We start from the raw sequence: 21,499 nt of genomic DNA, 5'->3' as shown, positions 1-21,499 counted from the left end.
TACTAGGGTGTCATGATCATTCAATGGGCTAGAATAGTCTCCTTTGCAATTTATGCTGTCTCAACTGAATATCTACATTCAAAATAATGAAGTTTACGTCTATCTCCAACTATATGCAAAAGTAAACTTAACATGAATCCAAATACTTAATGTAAGAGTTAACACCATAAAATATAGTAGAAGAGTACATATAAAAATCTTTATGACCTTGAAATTTACAATAGATTTTTTGATGTAACACCAAAAGTGCAAAATAGATAAATTTAATTTCATCAAGATGTAAAATGTGTGCATTAGCGGGTGCTATCAAAAAAGGGGAAATGACATCCTATGATGGGAGGAAAATATCAGCAGGTAGGAATTTAGTATGAAAAATATGTAAAGAACTCATGCAATTCAACAATAAAAAAATCCATCAATTAAATGTGGACAAAAACTTATAGAATTTCACCACATAACATATAGAAATCACCAATAAGAAATGAAAAATGAAGTATTACTTAATACTCATTACAATTGACAAGTGAAAAACATTATTTGAGGATATGGAGCAATTGACACCCTTTTACATTGCAAGCAGGAATTTAATTTGCTTTAATTGTAAATATTTTGATATTTTCTCAAAAAAATCAAAACAAAATTATGACATGGGACAAAAATAATTTCTGCTTTTATACAAAAAAAAATTGAAATCAGATCATCAAATAAATACATCTACAGACATGTCCATTATAAAATTATTCACAATAGCCACAATGTGATAAAAGCACAAAAGTTCATTCGCAGTTGCATGAATACATTGTGATGAATAAACACAATTGAATATTATTTAGACATAAGAAGAAATGAAGTGCTGCTATATGTTAGTTACAGATTTATCTCAAAAGTATTACGTTAAGTGAAAAATTGCTAAGCTCAAAAGGCTGCACACTGTATAATTCCATGTGTGAGTAAATGGAATGTCCAGAACAGGTATATACATAAGAAAAATGCAGATTCATGGTGAACAAAGGCTAGAGGTGTAGAACCTATACTTCTTAATAGGTTGTACTTCTTGTAGGTTATTCTTTGAGTCAGGGGAAAATTCTTTGAAACTTATTGGTGTGATAGCTTTACAACTTTGGGAGTGTGCTAAATGTCACTGAATTGCATACTTAAAATACTTAATTTTATGTTAGGTGAGTTTCACTTTAATAAATATATATTTTTAAAATAAGTCTTAGACTCTTCAAATTTTCGTAAATATAAGTAAAGTTAGCAGTTATTACTTATTCCTGGTTTGGTTTGCCTTTCTCTGGAGCAACTTTCTCTGTTTTTACACTAGGTATAGTTTTGATCTTATGATATCCACTTTATAACTTTAACGTGACTAGGTATATCTTATTAAATCCATTTCATATCACTTTATTTGTGACTTACAAAAGATGCATTAATTTTCACTATGCCAATAGGTTTTATAAGAATATCATTAGTAACCAATATTTACCATATTGGTGGCATAGTGGATTATGCTTTGGCCTACTAACCTCAATATTAGTAATTGAAACCCGCCAGCCACTTTTATAGAGAACAATGATGCTTTCTGGTCTTGTAAAGGTTTGTAATTTTGGAAACCCAAAGGGGCAGTTCTATTCTGCCCTATAGGAGTACAATGAGTCTTAATTGATGGCAGTGAGTTTGGGTTTGGTTTGATATACCACCTCTTTCTTTTTCTGCCCCCTTTCTCCTTCTTCCTCCCTTTCTACCTCTTTCATTCTTTCCTACAATTTAGCCAAAGGGCTATCTAGTTATCTATAATCTATAATTATTATGCCTTCTCTTTTTTTCAAACTGAAGAAAAATGAGGCTTTCCACTCCTTTAAAGAGTTACACTCTCAGAAAACCAGAGGGGCAGTTTTACCTTGTTCTATATAGACTCATGATGAGGCAGAATTCACTCTATGGATATGAGTTTTGGGGAATCATTAAAATACCTTTGATATGTTTTGATCAAATGAAACTTGACGGAATCCAGTTTGTTGTTGTGTGCCTTTGTGTCAGTTCTGATTGAAAAAATCCCTATGCACAACAGGACAAAACACTGCCCAATCCTGTACCATGCTCACAATTGTTCTTAAGTTTGAGCAAAATCAATGAAGCCATTATGTCTTGCTGAAGGTCTTCCTCATTTTCACTGCCCCGGTACTTTACTAAGCATGATTGGTATCTCCTAATAATGTGTCCAAACTACACAAAATGGTGTCTTGACATCTTTGGCTCTAAGGAATATTTTAGTTGTACTTCTTCCAAGACAGATCTGTGTGTTCTTTTGGAACTGCATAGTACTTTCAATATCCTTCACCAGCACCGTAATTCAAGTGCATCGATGCGTCAACAGTCTTCCTTATTCAACATCCAGCTTTCCCATGCATATGAATGAGTTGACAGAAAATACCATGACTCGAGCCAGGCACCCCTTAGTCCTCAAAGTGATCACCTTCCTCTTCGACACGGTAAAGACGTCTTGTGCAGCAGATTTAACCAGTGCAATGCAGTCTTTCATCAGTTGACTACTTCTTCCATGAACACTGGCTGTGCAATCAAGAAAGGAGAAATCTGTGACAGCTTCACTCTTTTCTCTATCAGAGTGTTGCTTATTGGCCAGTTGTGAGGATTTTGCTCTATTGTACATTTAGCTACAATCTATACTTATGGCTATAATCCTTCATCTTCATCAGCAAATGCTTAAAGCCATCTTCACATTCAGCAAGCAAAGTTGTTTCATTTGCATAGCAAGTGGAAAATATATACTAATTATTACATTTTATTATAATGGCAATGTGAAAGAATCTTTAAAATATATGCATTTTTACTGATTGCAACCGGTGGGCTATACAATAAGTACATTCTTAGCATAGTTTCTAATAATTAAAACTCTATCAGTTCATGATCAGCAGTATGCAGAGATTTTAGCGCCAGCTCCTCAGGTAAGGATCATATGTTCAAGTCCAGGATATATAAAAGAGAAAAAATCAACTCTAAAAGAAATTCTCAACTCTAAAAGCACTCTACTCACATAATTTTATTTCCCCAGCTCCTATAATACAGCTTTTAAAATTTCTATTGAGTTTCATTATCATTCAATATTATGGATAGAATTGTAGCCTCCTGAAAGATAATATTGAAGTATTTGAATGTGACCTTGCTTATAAAAGACTACTTGAAAATGTAAAAATTTAATATAAAGGCAAGCAACAGTATGACTTCATGGTATCCACATAAAAAAGGAAAGGCAGAGACCTATGCAGAGAAAGACTGCTCTATAGAAGGAAAAGGACTAAAGGACAAAGAACACCAAGAACCGGTGCCACTAACATCAAGAAAGAAGTCTTTTCTTAGAGCCTGTGAAGAGATTTAGTCCTAGTGACCTCTGAATGCAGAACTGTTAGATACTACAATTTTCTTTTTATAAGATTTCTAATTTGTGAAATATTGGTCAGCAAAGCTAGTAAAAAACTACACATTGAAGTATTTACATACACCCTAGACTTTCCTATCACAATTAGAATAAACCTTCATGTGTGGTTAATTTATATTCATTTAAATATTGGAGAAGTTTCCAAGCATCATCATAAGTGTATGACTCAAAGGATTAAACACTTAACTACTGCCCCCAAAGCCAAATACACCCAGAGTTGCCTCAGAACGCCTGATGAACTTCTTTAAAGTTCACAGCCTTAGAACCTTTCTGATGTACAATTCTCTGAGACACATGGGGCTATCATACGTTGGCATTGACTCAACAACTAACAACAGTAGGTATCATGGTGAATAGTTTTTGTCTAACAGACGACAAAATGTGTTTCTAATCTCTACAAACTCTTCTTAGTTGACAGAAGAAACTTTGCCTAATTCACTGACTGTGAATAAGTGTCAAATGTGTATCATTAATTATTGATTTTTTGAAATTTAAGTTAAAAATAGAGAGTCTAATGTTCTAATCTTGTGAGCACCTGCTTTCACAGATTTTTAATTAGGCTTTGATATTATGTTAACAATTTTGAGGTAAATATGTTAAGAGTCTATAACTAGGAAGTATAATTTATGATGTGATTTAGCTACAAATATAAAGAACAATTACATTTTAACATTCAGTAAATATTTATTGTTATGTGTGTGTGTGTGCAACATATCTTGATCCAATTAAATTTGTCAATTAATTAGTTTAGACTCAACTGTTCTAAAAGTCAAATTCAATTAATTGCGATGTAATATATAATGCTAAAAATGAAGGTCTTATGTTTTGTTTTTCTTTTTGATAAAATTCAGATTTTTAAAGAAATGTCCAAGAATATGGAGCATTTACTCTTGGGGAATTCTAAAGGGCTCCCCTTTTGAAGAAAATAGTTTGTACTTTAAGCCTTTGGGATCTGTGTTTGAAATATTAATTCATTAAACTAGCTTAGCAAGGATTAGACCAATAGTCAAAGATCACTGACAGCAAGATATCTTCTCCTGGGAATCTTTTCTGTTTCAGTCATTTGTGGTCATTAAAGTAGATTGATTTATTGTCCCGTAGCCAGGAAAAAATGACTCAAATGTAGATCATTTTCCTTCTTCCTGTATGATAATAGTTGTTAATAAAGGAACATTTAACTCTTGGAATAATTCATGTTTGAGAATGTTCGAAACTTTTGAAACAGAAGAGTATATTAAGTAATTGCTTTTTAATACTTAAGTCTTTGTCTACCTCACAATTTTTTTCACATGAAGAGTGGCATTTTAATAGGACTTTTTAAAAACTGATATCTTCAGAGACAACACTACATTCTTGTTTGCTGATATTCAAACTGTACAAACACTAAAAGCAATTTCATATATTAAATTATTCATTCCTTCATTTAAAAACTATTGAGAATTTAATGTGGACCTTGCATTAAAAAGCACATGCCTGAACCCTGACCTTATGGGGTTTACATTCTAGTGCAGGCCAAGATGTATTTTCATGTGTTCTTGGATGGAAGCAAAGAGAGTGGTAATATGCACATGTGGGGAAGTCTATTTTATCACTCATTGGGAAATATCACAAAAAGAGTTTTGAAAGAATCGAAATGGTGAGTGAATCTAAACTCTAATTATGAAGTAGTTTAGGGTAGGTCAAAGAATGTGTCCCGTGGAAAGGACCATATGCTTTAAGAATACAAATAGCTGAAAGTTGCTAAAATACATTGTTTATTAAAAGGAATAGTAAAGATGATTAAAATGACTACCTTAATGACTATCCAAAATAAATAGGAAATATCATAATATTTTTGTTTTAGAAAATCAAACTCTATCTCCATGTATGAAGAAACGAGTGAAAGTATAAATAATGGGGACAAAAAATGTAGGGAAATATTGGCTGTAAGCTAGATGAGAGATGGTAGTCTGACCAAATTGGATAGAAACAGTAAAAGAAGAAAGCAAGTGATCATATGTAGCCCATATCTTTAGGAGGTTAACTCAAGATGTTATGAAAATTCTCTTTTACAGGATTAAGATAAAATGAATTCAGGGTATTTCAAGGCTTTATAGGGTTTCAAACTAGTTAATTACTTATTTTTTCATATATACATGTGTATAAATTAAAACATATTATCAGAATTCTGTCTCATTAGCTCAAAGATGATACTACCAATGATAGCAAGTGATTCTTACTGGCTCTCTTTCCCCATTGTGCTTAGTAGAGCCTAATTTATATACAATTTTACCTTTTTAAATAAAATTCAAGGAGTTTTGACGATGCTGTGTACCAACATCAAAGATGAAATATTTTAATCTTGTTAGAGTTTCCCCAGGTTCTTTGGCCATCACCTTTGTGACCCTAACTTTCTGCTGATCTAATTTCTGTCTCTACTCTTAACCTTTTCTAGACTGTTATGTAAATGGGATTATAGGGTAAGGAGATATTGGTATTTCACTTTTATTAGCATAATGCTTTTACTATTCTTCAATCTTGTATGAATGCTATTTGTTTGTCCCCTTCATTACTAAAGATATTATAATGCAGTTATACATGTGTATTTGATTATTTTATCCTGATTTTAATATATTTCCATAATTAAAGAATATAATCTATTTTCAAGGTCTTTTAAAAATATTAGATTACATCTCATGTATGAATCATAACTAGAATGGTGTTATTAAGTACTACTCTTGACAAAAAGTTCTCATAGTTAATAGAAAATCACAATAGATTAGCATCTCTGAGGTCAACCAAGTCATATTTATACATTTATTAATTCTTCTCCTTTAAACTGATAAATCTATCTGTTCTCATTAGCTCCCCACCATCTTTCATGGTTATGTGTGAAAGAAGATGAAGAACAGTATGAAATGCTTTTTTTCTATTAAAATCTAGATTTTTTTAAGATACATTTTTTGAAACCAACAAATTGCAAGCAAACTTAAGGGAGAGTTGTGCCTCCCTCCCATCTGTCTGTCTTTTTTTTTTTCATCCACAGCAAAATAAAATCTCCCACGTTAGGTGAATTCATGTTAGAATTTGTCTCCTTAAATTACCAGAACTCTACAGAATTAAACTAAGTGAACAGTATTAAATGGGAGCTCTGGTACAAATCCCAGATTGAGTGGAGGCGAAATAAAAAGATTATTAAGGATTGCAGCTTTGTCATTTGACCTTCTAAATTTACATTGGCTATAATACTAAAACAAGGGAGGAAGATGGGTAATTATATGGCTTGGAGTTGTTAATTACTCATAGTGCCCCACTAGGACATAATAGAACTGACGCACGGTGTTTCCTAAGCTGAATTACAGAAGCGACCCAGGCCCTTTCCAAGGCAGAGTTCTAACAGGGTAGCTGATGGGTTTGGATGGAAAACTGTTTAATTAGAAGTGGAACTCTGGATCTTTACATCCCCAGAAATCCTTAGTAGAAATCACTAATTGTTTGGTAAATACAGTTGCTGTCAAGTTGATTCTGAATCCGGATAACCTTGAGTGTGTCTGAATATCAATGCGTTCTCCAAGGTTTTCTTTTGCAGAATTTAAAAAGCAAATCACCAAGTCCTCCTTCTCAGGTACCTTTGGGTAGACTGGCCCCCAACCTTTTAATTTGTAGCTGAATAGTTTCACCATTTGTACCATTTAGGGATTATATGGTTAATCCCACTGTGGATATTTTGTGTTTAAAATATCTGCTAGTACTTATTGGAGAGATGCAGTAAGCAATTCTACATAAAAGCCTGGAAATTGGAGGACAAGGAATGCCTTTTAATGTAAACTTGAGAATTAGCATCATGAAGATGGTAATGTAAACACCATGAATAATCTAATCACTTATGTAAAGATCTCAAATATGAGCAAATATTATCAAAGGAAATATTAGCAAAAGAAGTATAGTACTGAATAAAAAGAAGAAAGTCTTAGAACAGAGAACAGAAAGATCAGGAAAAGGAGGTTAGGACTAAACTTTTAAGTTTGTCAACATTCATGGGGTAAAGCTTAAGCAAAAATAAATGATGAATAAATAATTGATACAAATTGATTTATTTCAAATGGCGCTTTTAGTTTGATCATTAATCAAATAGACTTAAAATTTTAACATTCTCCCACTGATAGCTCCTCAGTAGTCTTCCAAAGCCAAGGTTTCTCTGCACATTTCTAACGCTTGCTTGTGTTTCCCTTGCTGTTCTCTACTGAAAAAAAGGATCAAATCTTGTTACTATACATTGTTGTGCTCATTAGCTGCTTTTAAAAAGTCAAACCGAGGGAAACAATATCTGAAAATATTATGGAAATGCACCTTCTAGGACCCCACTCCAAACCAAATGAAATATATTCTGGAGCATCCCAGAAATATATATTATCAACAAATGAAGCACACTGCCATCGAGCTGATTCCAACTCAAAATGACCGTATATGACAGGGTAGACTAACTCTTCACAGGAGTAGAATCCCCTTTTTTCTCCTGCTCAGTGCCCGATGGTTTCTAACTGCTGACCATGGACGAGGAAGCCTCAGGCATAATCACTATGCCACCAAGGCTCCCAGAAATATATTAGAAAACTTTTAAAAATCATGGTGAAATTCTAGTATACTTTCATTCCATTTTCCATGAACTTTTTTGAAACCCTGTTATATTTTAACATCTTTCAGGAAATAGTCCATCATGCTTGCCCACCACTAGCCCTCAGAAAGTTATGCATACGGTTTAATCATAATTTTTCAGAGCATGTTTCCATTATCTGGGAGGAATACATATTACTAAGACATAAAGGGTGAGTGCTACATTGTGTCTAACCACATTGCCACCAGTCAGTGACCTAATGTGATGTTTTACAGGATACTATTCAAATCCCCTTGTCCTCTAAAGAAAGAAAAGACAGGCTATTTATGCACACCATTAGTTAAGCTAGCAAATTTTTGAAGATGATCTAAGTTTCATTATCTTAACTGACAGGTATGTAGAAAAAAGACGTAATTTAAATAAACAAATGAAAACCTCATGGCAAGGATTCTTTTCAGGAATAATAACAAATCCAAAAGAACAGTTACATTAGCTGACAATTAGCGTGGACACCTAATGAAGTGTGTAATCATCTACAGTCTTTCTCTGGAGTCCTTCAGTCTCTTGTACTCCCTGCTATTAAGCCAGTTCTGAATCACAGAGACCCTCTAGGTCAGGGTAGAACTGGCCCTCTGACTTGCCAAGGCTTTAAATCATTACAGGAGTACACATCCTCATCCTTTCTCCATCAAGACAGATGGTGGGTTCAAATCGCTGACTTGTAGTTGACAGTTCAAAATGTAACCATCCAGAGCTCCTTACTTTAAAAAAAATTAAACATGTATATATTAGTGTTTTTCTATTATCTAATCATATGTAAATTTATGTGATAATAAGTGATGCTCTTCTTCTTCCAAGAGTTTGATGACAGTACAGATCTCAAAAATATTCCAAGGAATAATATATTACAGTTGTTTGTTTTTTTTTAACCAATGACACTTGCTCACCTCTACTTTTGTTTTTCACCTGCTCAGTCCACTAGGAAGTAATTTCATAATTCTATAGGAAGGTAGTGCGACTCTTCTAATAGTTTTTACATGTTGCTATATTTGTTTTTGTTTATTGGGTTGGCTGAGTGAGAGGACAGTTGCAAAGGTCTTCACTGACCACGTTCAGATATTAGCTGTAAATTTATGCAAAAGAGAACAACATGAAGAAAGAAAGAAAAAAAAGAATCCTGGATTGTATCCAGGATCACATATTGCATTAATGAGGTGCCTTCTGTTTTCTTTATTGTGAATGAATTATTCTGTCTTTATTTTTTATACTGAAATCTTTGAAGTGGGCAATACAAGTTAATTCCTTTAGAATCTGGGACATTTTCAAATATTCTATAACTTTCATGTGTCTGATTATTTTCACATGAAAAGCTATGCTGTGGTGAGTACTTAAGGACTTTAATATACTATTGTTTTTCCCCTGAGAAATTCAAATTTTTAGACTATTTTTCTTCTTACAAGACAAAGAAGATAGGACACTTCAAAGAAGCCACTGAGTCTGGGTTTTAATAGTCTGCTTAATAACCTATTGAAGCCAGTTTCTGGTGATTCAGTCAACATATAAATTCTGATAATCACTAGAGTGTACACATATCAATAGACTTAATAAAACCAAGGCTTCTGCTCTGCCTTCCTTTACCTTACACCCTTAAAATCTGTGTGCATCTATGCATGATTCCTAGATTCTTGATTGTAAAAATTGACAAGGTCTTTTAGCTCTTTTAGCACTTATTGAGTGCTAGGATTTGTCTGGTGCATTGTCATTCTAGAGTCAGAGAGAGGTGGTTGAGAAGCCCTTATAGAAAAACACCCTCAGTTTGTAAGGAAATTACTTTTTGTTGTTACTCGGTGTCCTCCGGGTGGTTTCAACTCACAGCAACCCTGTGTACAACAGGAGAAAACCCTATCCTTAGGCCATCCACAAAATTGTGATTTGAGCCGCTGTGTCAATCCATCTTAATGACAATCTTCTTCCCTTTTGTTGCCCCTGTGCTTTACCAGCACTGTGTCCTTCTCCAAGGACAGGTGTCTTCTGGTACCATGTCCACAGTACATGAGATAAAGTCTCACTAACCTTACCTCTGGGAAGCATTCTGACTGAACTACATCCAAGACAGATTTGTTTATTATTCTGGAAGTCTATGATAATTTTAATATTCTTCATCAACACCACAATTCAAATGCATGTCTCCTTATTTGGTGTTCCTTCTTCAGTGTCCAACTTTAATACAAACATGAAGCAATTGAAGAAGCTATGCCTTCAGTCAGGTGCACCTTAGCCTTCAGAGTAACATCCTTGATCTTAGAACCTTATAAAGAAGCTTGGTGCATCAGATTTGCTGCACAAATGAAACATGTCATTTGGTTTCTTGACTGCAGATTCCAGGAGAATTGATTGTGGATCCAAGCGAGTGAAATATCCTTGACAATTTCAGTAATTCCTCTCTTTGACTAATTCACTTACTGTGAGTCGATGTTGATCCATAGCAACCCCATAGGACAGAGTTGAACTGCCCCTGTCAGTTTCAGAGACTGTACATTTTCCTGGAAATAGAAAGTCCCGTGTTTCTTCCGAAGATTGGTTAGTGGTTTCAAACTACTGATTTTGCAGTTAGCAACCCAATGCACAACTGATTTATTATTACATTATCTATTGGTCCAATTGTGATGATTTGGTTTTCCTTACAGTAAGTTGTAATCCATACTGAAGTCATTCCTCTTCAATAGCAAGTGCTTCAAGTCATCCTGGCTTTCAGCAAGTGAGCTTGTGTTATTTGTATATCAAAGGTTTTTAATAAGCCTTCCTCCAATCCTGATGGCACATTCTTCTTCAAATAGTTCAGCTTTCTGAATTATCTGCTCAGCAAAAAGATAGAAAAATAAAGTAAGAGGATACCATCGATATGGACACCTTCCCTGATTTGAAACCACTCAGCATCTCCCAAGTCTGTTTAAAGAACTGCCTCTTGGCTTAGTCATTTGAAAATTCGTATGCATGAGAATCAGGTTCTTTCAGAAATGAGAAGAGCATATGACACTCCCCTTCCCATTCCATACATGTTGGTTTACTTGCTTTCCTTACCGAATTTTCAAAAACCACAAGTTTCTTAGCCGTGAAGCTAATTTTCACTTATAATGACCCATGTGTTATAGCTGTTGTTAGGTGCTCATCCAGTCAGATCTGACTCATGGTGTACAATAGAACAAAACACTGGCCTTCTTGAGCCCTCCTCAGAGTTGGCATTGTTTGAGTCCACTGTTGTAACCACTGTATCAATCAACCACACTGAAATTATTAATCTTTTTCCATGACCATATTTTACCCAGCTCATATTTTACCCACCATGAGCTCCTTTTCCAGGGACTGGATCCTCTTGATTACATGACTCACATGTGTTTCATAAAGTCTTACCATCCTTGTTCCAAGGAGCATTCTGGTTATGTGATGAAAGTTGAGCAATGGAAAAGAACTCATGTGTTTGAATGATGGTGTTGGAGAATACTATGGAAAGTACTGTGAACTTTTAGAAGAAGGACAACAAAAAAATCTGCTTAGGAAGGAGTGTGGCCAACCAGAAGAGAGAATAATGGGATGACATTTCGGGGGGACTTGGGAGAGGGGCAGGTGGGGGAAAGGAAGTGGGTTTTAACAAACCCAGGGACAAGGGAACGACAAGAGATCCAAAATCAATGGTGAGGAGGGTGTAGGAGGTCTAGCAGGGCTGGATCAAGGAAAATATAACTGAAAGGAATTCCTGAAACCCAAATGAAGACTGAACATGATAGTGGGACAAGAGGAAAGTACAAAGAAATAGAGGAAAGAACTAGGAGGCAAAGGGCATTTATAGAGATCTAAATACAGGCATACACAGATGTAAATATATTTTTATATGATGAGGGGGAAATAGATCTATGTACATATATTTATAGGTTTAGTATTAAGGAAACTGATGGACAGTGGTCCCCTACTCAAGTACTACCTCAACACAAGAACACTGTGTTCTAACAATTCGGCAGTCTGAGATGCTCACCTTCCTGGCATGATCGCTGAAGACAATGGGTACACAAGCAAATGTGGTGAAGAAAGCTGATGGTGTCTGGCTACCTAAAGATATAGTATCTGGGGTCCTAAATGCATGAAGATAAACAAGTGGCCTTCTAGCTGAGAAACAACAAAACCCACATGGAAGAAGCACACCAGCCTGTCCTTACATGATCCCTGACAAAGCGGGCACATAAGCAAATGTGGTGAAGAAAGCTGATAATGACCAGTTATTAAAAGATATAGCGTCTGGGGTCCTATAAACTTGAAGATAAACAAGTGGCCATCTACATGAGAAACAACAAAGCCCACAAGGGCTCAGGTAGAAAGCAAATATTTTGAGAATGAGGAAGGAAACCAATATACCAAAGTGCTTGACACAATGAATGTATGTATGGATTGTGATAAGAGTTGTATGAGCCTCCAATAAAATGATTGAAAAAACAAACACAAATGCATAAAGGCTTGTTAAGTCTCTCTGTATCAAAATACCTATTCTAAATCTAGGAATGTATACTAATAACATAATTATAAGAATATTAAAAAATTAATTAAAATAATAATTGTGCCATTAAAAAAATCTTTTAAGAGAGTGAGTGAAGAATTCTGATGCCCAATATATATTTTTCCAAAGAGTATGCTATCTTATAGTTCAGTTGGGTGTTAAGTCAGAAACGACAAAATATCTGAACTATTTCACATAATTATTATATGTAAATAATATATATCCATGTAGATATATATTAGTTGTAGATACAGATGTAGAAAGGCTTATGGAAATAGATTGAGACACAAGTATATGTATTGAGGGATATTTGTAAAAGCTCCTAGCCTCTAGATTAGAGATTACAATTTATTAATTTGTAGAAAATGCTGTAGGGAGAGTAGCATAGTGGCATTTGTCTCCTCAATCCTCCCACTTCACTGGCAATATGGTACATATGGTTACATTTACCAGTATGGTGAAATTGTTCTATAGGAAAGGGGTGAAGGGTGTGAATTACAGTGGTGATATATAAGATGGGTAGCTTTCCTTCTTCCCTCTGGAGAGAGGAGGATTTGCTAATCTTTTCAACATAAACAAATGGAATTCCTCTTTGAAATTAAATAAATCTCACTAGGGAAGAGTTAAGGCTAGTATCTTCAATCGATAACCAAGAGTTTTATCCATTTTTTAATGTAAAGACAAAAAAGATAATCTCCAAATCCCTTTTGATATCTCCTGGCTAATCAGTCACCTTTTGTGTTAACCCAGGCACTTTCCTAGAATGTAGTCATTTAGTTATTGGAGAGATAAGAGAAAGTTTATTATCCTTTGGATGGGATAATAAAGAGATAAATTGCTGTAAAATAAAAGGAAATATTTCTGGGAGGAATGGAATCAAACATCCTCTTTAATCCTAGAATAATTAATTTCATTGCTAAGGAAGGCAGGACTTTGCAAGAACAGTGAAAAAAAATCAAGATAAAATGTATCTTTCCACATTAAGTACATTTTATGTCTTCTGTAATAGCCCTATTTGTATTGATCTGTGTGTTCATGAACATGTAAAAGATATAAAATGTCTCTCATGACTTTCAAGGATTTGCCTGTGAGAATTTTGGGGTTGGGAAAGGCTGAGATGGGTCATTTATAACAAAGTTCTATTCAGGCCAGATTGATTAAATTAATCATGATGGAGAGGTGTCAGGTGAATTCCTGAATAACTATCCTCTTCTATGTCAGGTTACCTCTTCAATTACTTTCTTTTTTAATCCAGGAGGAAAGAAATAATAACCCCCTCAATGTATTATTCTAGTGGTTAGCAGCTGAATACAAAGAGCCCTATAACACTGGGTTGTTTTGGTTTTTTTTTTTTGGTTAATTGCTATGAATGAATAATTATCATTTAAAAATTACCCACCAGCAACATTCTTATGTCATCCTTGTGGAGCCCTGAATTAGGCATTGAGCTATTAACTGCTAAGTTGGTGGTTCAAACCCACCAGTGTTCCACAGAAGAAAGATGAGGCTTTGGCTGTCATAAGGAAACCTGACCTAAGGTCACTATTGAAGTGGAATTGACTGGATGGGAGGGGCTTCCTTTGTTTGGGTTTTAGATGGGACTTTTATACTGTATTGAATTCTGTGAAGAAATGATCAACTGTGAAATAGTGGGTTTTAGACTGTGTGTTAGTCCAGATTGATTAGAGAAGCAAATCCAGAATAGCTATAGATATAGATATGTGTATATAGATAGATAAGAGCTTTATATCAAAGAGTAATTGTATATTAAGAAAACATTCCAGCCAAGTCCAAATCAAGTCCATAAGTCTGATATTAGCCCATATATTTGATACCAGTGTATACATTCCTCTTCAGAGTCATGCAGCAATGATACCTAATGCAGGAATATCACAGGCCAATAGGTGGGAAGTCTTGTGGTTCCAGTGGTGGTGGAAGCATCTCAGAGCTGGTGTGGGTCTCCACATGGCTCCTGCAGCTCCAGGGCTCTGTCTCAGTCAGCATAGCTCCATGTGGCTCGTCAACAGGAATGTTGCACAGAGAGTGAGTGTGGGTCTGGCCTCCAGTGAGCCATATATCTCTTTAGTGGCTCCAAAAACGGTTATCAAGCTGTGATCTGATTGACTGGCTAAACTCTGCCCCTTCACTCTTAAACGTCTCAAGTTGACACAAGATTATGTAACTACCACAGACTGGGCTCTGTAAAGAAGCAAAACCTGTCATGCTTATATGTGTATATGTATAGAGAAATTAATATTGAGAAAATGACTCACACATCCTTAGAAGCAATCAAATCGAAGTCCAAGCAAGTTCCGAGCCCATGAGTCAGTTATTAGGCCAGAGGCTTCTACTTAGACTGGGGGATACAGAGATTGAGAGGTCAGATAAGAGAGATCATAGATCACTCATAAGTTCCAGGATGTTGGCCATATCAAAGGCCATTGGCTCAAGTTCAAAGAACTAGAGGTTAATAAGTCAGATACAAAATCCAGACTCAGGAAAAAGCAAGCATGCTTCTCTTCCCCATAGCACCCCTGTATATTGAAGGCATCCTTTTAACTGATTGCATCAAGGCTGTGACCTGAATAAATATGTTGCCTCTCACTCTAGTCTTCCTACAAATGATTGGTGATGACTACATTTGGACAGGTGAGCTCATGGGGAATTCCTGGGTATAAACTCCCAAACCACTGAGAATCCTGGCCAATTAGAATTACACAAAACCTAACTATCAAATACAGTATATGATACAGAACTTTTTCAGTCCACAGGGAAAGACAAAACACATATGAGTACATGCTCAAAATGCAATGGATACCAAGTGACAAATTAAATGAGAGAGAAACAGAAACATTGCCCTGGGGTGAGGGCTTAGTTTATTGTAAGGTGTTCATTACAAGGATTCCTGATATTCATGTCTTCTCATTTCCAAACATATTCACCACCTTCTATGCTCACCAAAAGAAGTCATACTTTGGTGGCACAATGGTCAAAGTGCTCAGCTGCTAACCAGAAGGTCACTGGTTCAACCCAAGCAGCTCCTCCTTGGAAGAAAGGTGCAAGCATTTGCTTCTGTAAAGATTTTCACTCGCTGCCATTGTGTTCATTCTCACCCAGGCAGTCCAGTGAAGGCCAAAGGAATCCTCACCGGTTGGAGCTGAATTAAGACATAACATCTTACTTAACATAATAGCCATGTAACGGTATTACTACCTTTAAGCAAATTGCTTTTGCCTAAAAAATAACATAAAATAATATAACTTCATTTGCAACAATCTTTCATCTTAAATTCTCCTGTCAAATTCTTGTTCTTATATAATATCTGTAGTAAGGACTGCTGGTGCCTGACCCAGATTCATATTATCAATCTGTGGGCTCATGTCTCTACAAGAGTGTGTGCTACTAGCTGGCAGATGCAATGTTCTCTGGGAATTACCAAGAAAATTGCATCGAGGCCAGATAATTTTACACGTGAACCCCAAGCCCCATATTCAAATCCATCCACTGGGAGATAACCTGGCTCACACAGTTTATAACACCAATTTCTGGCTCAATACCTTCCTCTTTCTCACAGCACTTCTTCTATTCCATTGTAGGCACCTTTGTAGTGGTTCTCACTCAATCAACAAGTGTACTCAATCCCCTCCCTCAGGCGCTGATTCTTGAACATCTTTCTAGGTCAATATATATAAGTATTAAATTTGTCTCCATAAAGTAGTATGAAATACATTCCCTACCTCAGCTGAAATGACCAGGAATTATTACCCCATGGTGTTTTGAGAAATTGGGGTTTTTGTTCTAATGATAGGAGACCTCAGACTCTGTTCAATTCAGAATATAGACCATACTCTCTGAAGACCGTCGGAGGAAGCAGGGTTTCCATGGCCTCGTAGCAGAATCATATGTGACAGTTATTTTGAAAATTGCATTTAATGAACCGAGCTCTATGGGGTTAGTTTTGCATTAAGATATATGATAAATGAAGAAAAATATACCTGCAAAACAAAAAGAAGACTATATGCTGCAAACATGAAGTTGGAAGTGGTTATTTCTCATCATGCATTTAGTAATTTCCTCTGTCAAATAAAATAAAAAATTAAATTATTAAATGGCATTCAAGATGTTGTCCAATGTGTTATGAGTTACTTTTACTTTTGCCTCGTTTTCTTCCTTGTCTTCAAATAAGCTACCAAAGAACAAAATGAAACCATGCACCATTCACCCTCGATAGGACACTGTTTTCCTGAGGAGCACCTCCCTTGAATGTTTTCTTCAATTCGGTAGCTTGATATCTGGTGAGCATGATCTTTCCTTTTCTGGCTCTCAAACTCCAAATCTTTGCACATTTCATTATAGTACTCTACTTAGTCTTCTCAAACTTCTCTTTAAGCTTTTCTGTTAATCTTTTACTGCATTTTTTTTTTTACCATCTGTATGTTCAAGAGCACATTTTAAAGTCTTTTGTGACAGCCGGTTTGTATTTCTGTGCTCACTGCAGCAGCCTCTATACTAAACGGAAAGCAATAGAGTGAAGATTAGCATGACCCCTGCTTAGGAGGATGACACGTACATTCGTGAAACATTCCATGTTTTTATTCAAAGCCTAAAAAAATAATCAATAGTGCTCAGATTGGTTGCTTCAAACTGTTCACAGTTAAGGAAGCTCTGCTGAATGGTTTAGTGGCCACTGGCAAGGATGTGGTTTTATATTGACGAGATCATATGCAAGCGAGGCAACATCTGCTATGAGACTTGGAGACTAATCTTTAACATCTGATTATGTTTGGCTTACTATTTAAATGTTCTTGGACCATGTGTGATCAGACTACTCTAATAAAATAAATATATTTTTTTAAATTATGCATTTTTCAAATAATTTCTTCAGTCACCCAAGCAATATTTTTCATTTCTATAACTCTGGTTGAGTTTTTCATATTTAGAATAAACTATGAAAGAAGAAATATAAGATATTAAATTTTTTGAAACCTAAATAAACTAATACATTTAGAAATATGCCCATTCGGGGTATATAATATTAGGATAAAATGTGACAACAAATGGAGATTTCTATTTGTATTTTTAACAATTCTGAAACATCAAGGTTTATTAAAATGATAGCAGAAAGATGTAGCTGATATTTTTAATTTGCAAAGATAAAAAAATGGACACTTCAGGAGTCTTGAATGACATATTCATAATAATATAATAAATATTAAATAATGATATGCCATAATAAAGGTGAAAACTCAGTGTCCTGTAGACAATAGAGATGCTTAATTATTTAAAATAACAATATAGGGGAGATGGTTTTCACCTAAAGACATATAGATTTTCTATTTGTTTTATTATGAAACAATTCATGCAATTATTGGAATTCAGCCATCATTTTTCTTTAAAAAATATTCACAATGAAATAAAAATTGCCAAGTAATCATATTGATAAATCATCAGCCAAAAGAAAGAATTATAAAATCACCAGACAAAAAGGTGCTCTTTAACTGTTTCCAGTCTGGCAGGCACATCTCCTCTAGGAAAGTGCTGTGCAACAGCTCAGTCGTGAGTGATGTTGTGAACGTCTATTGGTCTGGAAGGTGCTAAGTCAACACATGGGTTTCATATAAAGCATAAGGAAATTCTTAATAAACACCCCGGTTGCATCTAGAACCAATGAATAGAACATATGATTTATAATGTCTTTGAGTGTTGTTAATACACAGTATTTTCATATTATTTGCTTTTTCCACATTTTTCTTGTGTACTGATATTAAAAAACGGGTTAGCAAAATGAGAACAGTAAAATATCTACAAACAATTAAGATATGTCTCATGTTTCCTTCTGATAAAATTCACTCCTCTAACAAATCTATTATATAATGTATGATATGATTGTTATTATCTATACCTTTCGTGAAAGAAGGTATAAACTTTATCCAGTGGTAAAATCTGTTCCTTGAATTAATGAAACTGTGTTCTTGACATAATACATCAATACAGGTTGTGAGAGTATAATGAAAGAAAATTATAGGATGTTATAAGAAATTATCATATTGAAGTGTGTCCAATTATTTTTATTGTAGTTTGATAATCTGTTAAAATAAAATAAAATTAAGCTACGATTTTAAATCTCCATGGAGCAATAAAGAATCACACTGGAAAACTAGGTACAGCAGTGAAATACAAAAAAAAAAAAAAAATGTATGACAAGCCCTATTTCTGTATTCTTGTCTTATAATGAACAGAAGGTTCGGGGGGAAACATATTCAGCACACTGAGCTCTACTTTCTTTAAACCATAAAATGGAAACACGTAACTTTTCATGAAATCCATGTAATTGTTGGTAGCCAAAAAAGGTAATGTGTATGTATGTTCTCCATGTACTTTAAGGCATTATACAGGTATGTTGTTATTATTAAAAATATTTGAGTGCAGTTTTAATTTAAAAAAAAAATGCAATGTGCACATTATAGCTATCCTTGATTTTATTCACTTGAGATTATTTACCATTTATTTTAAAATACTTTAGGTTTTCCAAATTGCACGCTAAATTATCCACAATATTAACTGCCAGGTGTGCACTTTTATTCTGATACATAAACGTTATTTTCATTTTTTAGTTTAACCTAGGCATTGTCTAAAATTGGTAATATACAAAGTCCAGTGATAATATAACTCTCAACACTGAATTGGAAGATCAATGGCATGTCAGGTTTAATTTCTGTTTCTGGATGTCTGGCAGAGAGTGACATGCACAGAGCTGACTACTTTGTGTCATGTTATCCATCTGAATAGAGTGATTTCCATAAAAAAATCCATATGAAATTAAGCCTTCAAAATGCAGACAATGCTTTCTTTGATTTAAAATAAATGTATGAATTAAAGGTATAAATTTAATAAATCTGACACTGTGTTTGAACAAGCGGGTGATGGACAATTTAACACAATTCTGAGAAGCTATTAGTGATACATTTTTCTTATTTGAGAATACTACATATAAAACTATATTTGAAAAGCACTTCAGAATAAATGATATTCTGGGATTCACATAAAGTCTTTCAAATACTATTATGACTGAGCCCCTTTTAATATTGGTTGAAATCATTTTTCTACACTGTGTAATTCTACTTTAGTTTTAGATTATTTTCTCCTATTATTGACAGAAGGATGTTCTAGAAAAGCATTTCTTTCCTCTTTAACATAAAAGTATTTGTCTAAATCATTGCCAAGTGGTAATAAAACCATGAGTTGTATTAACATAGTCCAACAAAAACAAAACAAAAATAAACAAATATTATTTAATATCAAAAATATATAATTATACTAAATAGGTGGGTAATTGTGTGAAACACATTTTACCTAGTTGGGGGAATGGGAGCTTAGGCTAAACATTCATTTATATTAAGAAAACAATGATATTCTAAACATCCTTATTTCTTTTGAAATGCTCACGTTCGAGGTCAGAAACAGTCAGCTTTCCTGAATTTAAACCTTACTGTCTCTGGAGTGAAAATGTATGAAGGTGGTGGCCAGATAGAAAGTCCTTGGTTACAATTAAAAAATAAACCCCGGAATCCAGGAAGGCAGGAGAGAAGGATGAAGCATCTCTGGGGAAAAGAACGAGGAGAGAGAGCAGACATTTGAAAGGACTTAAGCAACAAAAGATAAACAACTTGTCTGAAAAACAAGTTGCTTCGAGAAGCATGTGAAGTTTGGGAGCTAAGAAGCAGCAAAATGCTTCCCAGGAAACAGATGTTTGTTATTATGTTGTGGTGGTTGCTAAAATCCATAAAGGCAGCTCTGACCCATAGTGACTCTCTGGAGAACAGAAGAAAGACTGCCGGGTGCTGCACCGTCCTCAGGATGGCTCTGTGCCTAAGCCCATCAACGCCACCACTGTGTCAATCCTTCTTCTTCTTAGGGCCTTCCCCCCTTCACAGCCCACACTTTAACATGCATGACGCCCTTCTCCTGACAATAGATCCAAAGTGTGTAAGATGAAGTCTTGCCACCCTTGCCTCTAAGGATCACACTGGCCTTACTTCTTCCAACACAGATTGGTTGTCCTTTCAGTAGTCCATGGTACTTGCAATATTCTTCTCCAGCACCACAATTCAAATGCACCACATTTTCTAAGGTCTTCCTTATTCAATGTCCAACTTTCATATCATGTGACACAATGGGGAATACCCTGAATTGGGTCAGGTCCACCTTAGTCCTCAAAGTAGCATCCTGGCTCTTCAACACTCCCAAGAGGTCTTATGCGGCAAATTTACCTGATGCAACACATCTTTTGATCCTTCATAATTTCAACCTTTTCTCCATTTATCATGTTGTTCCCTATTGATCTAGTTGTGAAAACGTTAGTCTTCTTTCATTGAGTTGATAGTAACTTGTTGCTTTGTATTTATTTGAAAATGTTCTTGTAACATAACCTTCAATGACATTTTGCTACAAACAAAGTGAAAAGGGCAAAAGGCCTTTCCTGGCCCTAAAAAGGTTTTGCACATGTCCGGAAGACTCATTTGTTCCACATTTATCAGTTAACTTACCAGTGTAAAAATATGTATATCAGCTTCAAGACACAAGACAGATAAGATGAGAATTTTTTTTGCCCTCTTTATGAGAGTAGGAAAATTTTTATTTGGTGAGTAAAATACAAATTGACAGACTGTACAATTATGTTTATAAGGCACTAGACTAGACTAGAAACTGAGGTAAGGTTCGCTAGAGGAGACAATGCTTTCAGATATAAAGAAAGCTTGACCAAAGATTTTTTTTTTAATTTTTAAAATAGTCTTTATTTCAGTTAATAGTATTAATCCACTGTTACTTCAATGCCCACCTTTCATATCATGTGACACAATGGGGAATACCCTGAATTGGGTCAGGTCCACCTTAGTCCTCA

At 34.9% G+C, this 21,499-nt stretch overlaps 1 non-coding gene across 1 annotated transcript; it reads left to right on the top strand.

Moving 5' to 3' along the window:
- The first annotated feature begins 17,082 nt into the window (after positions 1–17,082).
- Positions 17,083–17,191, top strand: LOC115868116. The gene has a single exon (XR_004045424.1). It is a non-coding gene; the product is annotated as a U6 spliceosomal RNA (small nuclear RNA).
- The last annotated feature ends 4,308 nt before the right edge of the window (positions 17,192–21,499 follow it).

Source organism: Echinops telfairi, unplaced genomic scaffold, assembly GCF_000313985.2.
Source record: "Echinops telfairi isolate 266 unplaced genomic scaffold, ASM31398v2 ScPeMD7_6;HRSCAF=24_1, whole genome shotgun sequence".
Taxonomy (NCBI): Eukaryota; Metazoa; Chordata; class Mammalia; order Afrosoricida; family Tenrecidae; genus Echinops; species Echinops telfairi.
The sequence above is the reverse complement of the archived record's forward strand: the minus strand, read 5'-3'. Positions and strand labels throughout refer to the sequence as shown.